This window comes from Belonocnema kinseyi, chromosome 3 (assembly GCF_010883055.1).
Source record: "Belonocnema kinseyi isolate 2016_QV_RU_SX_M_011 chromosome 3, B_treatae_v1, whole genome shotgun sequence".
Lineage (NCBI taxonomy): Eukaryota > Metazoa > Arthropoda > Insecta > Hymenoptera > Cynipidae > Belonocnema > Belonocnema kinseyi.
In genome coordinates this window covers 48,024,953-48,028,397 of record NC_046659.1, presented here as the reverse complement: position 1 = coordinate 48,028,397, position 3,445 = coordinate 48,024,953, and positions in this window count along the sequence as shown.

Below are 3,445 nucleotides of genomic sequence, written 5' to 3'. Positions count from 1 at the left end.
TGACTTTTTTTGGTTTTAAAATGTATATCGAACAAGAGTGATCTAAGTACGAAGTTGTCTGTATTACACAGAAAAAAAGAAGTATAAAGTTTACTTTGATTCCAGGTGAAAAATTCACCATAACAAAAATTAACATTGACAGATAAACTTGGTAGGGACGAATGACGGTAATATATGTGCGAGTTTTCATGAATTTCAACTATAGATGGAGCAGCAGAGGAATTAAATGAAAAATTTAAAATGCTAATACGGCAGATGAGTGCATATTGATTATAAACATGGCATTGCTATCACAAATTACGCGAATTAAATTAAATAATAATTCATTTAATGTCATTATTTCAAGTGGTAAATGATTATTTCTTGTTATGACCCGTGTGGAAATTTCCCCGGTTGGCCCTAATACAACAAAGTTTCTGGTCGGATCCCGGCCGGGCTACCCCTGGCTGGGTTTCATGGACAGGAACCGGGCAATAGACGGTCGGGCTAGATTTTTCTCGAATAACGTAGTCCGGGGCCGGCCGATTACTAGCTGGGCAACCCTGGTTATATCCCATGGTCGGGAGCCGGCTGGGCACCGGTCAAGTTAATGTTTTTGTAGAAATTACACATTTTTTAAGAGCCTTGATATTATCAAAGACGTAATTATAAGTGCTAAATGAATTATTATTTGAAAATTATAATTTAAAGATTTATTATATCAGTGAAACAAAAATGATCTTTTTTAAATTTAAAAAAAAAACATTACAATTTTTCGAATAATTTAACATTCTAAATTAAACTGTTACCGATTCTGCTATGTCAGTTCTGCACCCTCAACGAGGATGCTCCTTGCACTCACGTCGCGTCGTCTCTTCGAAGTTCGCAAATAAAATCGTGACTCGTAGTTAAAATCAACCTTATATCAGTAATTAGTTTGAAACCCTCACTTAGTGCGCGAATTATTATTTGTAATTAAAATATAGTCTTGTGTATACAGTTTTTACTTTCTTTCTTCTTAATCTTAATTCACCACGTGACTTCCAGCTTGCTATGAGATTCTATCATCAGGGAATAAAATTCTACTCCAATTTTCTTGTCTGAATTGGTTCACATGATTTGACTTTTAAATTTAACCGTAATCTTTACGATTAGCGTTAAAAGACAAAACAAGTTACCAATTTCTCGCCTGAAGCAACATTTCTTAACCGCTTTTTGGCCGGATTACCTGACCGGATCTCGGCCGGCATTGAATCTGGGATCTGACCAGTTTACCGTGACATTTTCAGCCGGATCCCGGCCGGATTCCCCGACCAGCGCCCGGCTTAAAGCGGAGCTATCCAGCTAGCACCCGGCCAGATCCCTGATTGGATTCCTACACGGGGAATAAGAAATTTGAACATTCAAAGGCTACATTATCAGGTTTTTCATACAAAATTGATATTTCAAAGAAAATAATAATTACACATAAAAGAAAATTTACAATATTGAGCAATGAAGGTTAGTTTCCTGCTTCTTCAACAAAAATTTGGTATTTTTGAGAAAAAATTATTACGTATAGAATAAAAGTTACAACTTAAAAAAAATTTAAGGATTGTATAGGCAGTTCTCATTGAAAATCGTATGGGGTCATTCACAAAATACTTGATACACTTTTCAGGAATTTCTGACCCCCCCCCCCCATGCGTGATACTTTTTCTATTGGGTTTAACATGGAGAATGATACTTCGGCAGACCCCTAAACGTATCATGTATTTTGCAAATGACCCCTATGTTTATGAAAAAATAATTACGTTTGAAAGAATACGTACAACTTAAAATATTTTACCGTTACAGTACAAGTCCGATAACTTGCCATCCGATAAGTGTACACTCCCCTAAAAACGTCATCACACATACGACACGCATTTTAATTGTGGTTCTTCTACTACGCGTGCTATTTTGCTCATGATTTGCACGCATGATTTACGAATACGCGCACCTGGGCATCTGATATGTTCGCAAATCCTACAATTTTTCGCCTCTACAGCCCCAAAGTTGGAAAGTTATCGCACTTGTACTGTATTTTAAAGAAATTGGGATTTTATGGAAAAATCATTACGTTATTGTTATATCATCATCGATCAAGGTTATGTTACTGTTTTCGTAAAGGATATGTATACACGAGGCGCATCTCACTGAGGATTCACGAGTTATTCCGTGCGGAATCAGGCCAAAATCCGGTTGGAATCTGTAAGAATTCTAAGTGAAATACCCCTTGTATATGATGTTCATTTTTTTCTAGCTTGTACAGTGCATAAACTACATATTAATATAACAAGTAATTGTTATACACAGTCGGAAGTAAGCTGTAAACAGTCCTTCGAAGGGAAATTAGACTGTAAAAATTTGTTGCAAATTTAATTAAGAAAATCCCGACTTCACATGATAAGACAATTTCTTAATTGAATTAATTTTCTTTAATATTTACCTAATTTACCCATTCATTTACTTAATGATTCTTTTTTTTAATAGCAATTTTCTAAAAAAAAACCGTAACATAACCTTGATCTGTTTAAAATTAATTTTTTTCCAAATCTTAATTACTCCAAATTAAAACTACTAATCTATGGTTAAAAAACGTAGCATAACCTTTAAATGTTCAAACTTATAAGTTTTCTTCCATAAGTCATGATTTTTTCCTAAAAATACCAGTTTTATAAGAAAAACTGAGTAATATAACCTTCAAACGCTGAAAGTTGTAGGTTTTCTTTCATATATAATTATGTTTTCATCAAAATAACAATTTCCTGTCAAAAACCCGCTAACATAACCCTTAAATGTTCAAATTTGTAACATTTCTATCAAAAGTAATGATTTTCTCACTAAAATATCCATTTTTGATGATAAAACAAAAAGTAACTATTAATCTTACAAACTTTTAAGCTTCCTTTGCGATTAATGTTTTTTTCGTAAAAACATCAATTTCCTATAAAAAACTCTAACATAATCTTTAAGAAATCCAATTTGTACCTTTTTTTCCATAGCTCATAATTTTTGTTTAATACCCATTGATAATAATAAAACAAAAAGTAACCTTTAATTGTTTGAACTCGCGAGGTTTCCGTGATACTTAATGCTTTTTTAATAAAAATAACAATTTTCTATTGAAAACATGATAATGTAACCTTTGAATGTTCAAATTTCTTATTCATAACAAGAAATAATCATTTACCACTCAAAATAATGACATAAAATTAATTATTATTTAATTTAATTTGCGCAAATTGTGATAGCAATACCATTTTTATAATCATTATGCACACATCTGCCGTCCTAGCATTTTGAATTTTTCATTTAACTCCTCTTTGCTGCTCCATCCCTACCTAGGGAAATTGAGTCAATTATCGAGAATGGGAAGTGCCGTATATACTGGAACTTTATATTCTCGACAATTGTTTCTGTTGCTCACTCGAGGCCTGACATG